A 678-nucleotide genomic window follows, 5' to 3' on the forward strand; every position below is an offset into this window, starting at 1 on the left:
ACAACGCACCTCAGTAGCTATATAACCCCATTCTGCCAGGCAAAATGGGGGGACAACTAAGAAAATGATGCACAATACATCACTGTAAACTTACAGCAATGGGCCATAAAACACAATTATACCCGTGCTCAAAGCACACTACAAAATACGGGGACTTGCAAATCAATATATATGAGTGAAATAGTGCTCATTGGCCTAAGGAACCAAATAAAAGTTTTATATTACACAAAGGCAATATGACATTAATGTCTGAAGAATGTATTGTTCTCTGCATTACAATGCCAAAGGCTGAGTCTCTAAAAATGTATTGTCTCTATGCCAGCAAAGAGCGCTTTCAGCTGTTTGAATGAAAATTGCTCATTCACGGTCACTAAAACACACAGTGCATATGGTTAAACAAGCCCCCTAAACAAAACATCCATTTGGTTAATACATTGTTGCTAAAACCCTCTGTAAACGTCACAATAACATTCTCCTATTTGCAGGGGTGTGAAGTAACGAATTACAAATACTCACGTTACAGTAATTAAGTAGTTTTTATCAGTAATTGTACTTTTTTGAGTAGTTTAAAAATTGTGTACTTCTACTTTTACTTGAGTACATTTTAAGTGATGTATCGGTACTTTTACTCTGCTATTTTCCTCCGTTTGTGGTCGTTACATGCTTATTTTAATTTAA

The sequence above is a fragment of the Sinocyclocheilus rhinocerous genome, unplaced genomic scaffold (assembly GCF_001515625.1).
Source record: "Sinocyclocheilus rhinocerous isolate Xijiao unplaced genomic scaffold, SAMN03320098_v1.1 scaffold541, whole genome shotgun sequence".
Taxonomy (NCBI): domain Eukaryota; kingdom Metazoa; phylum Chordata; class Actinopteri; order Cypriniformes; family Cyprinidae; genus Sinocyclocheilus; species Sinocyclocheilus rhinocerous.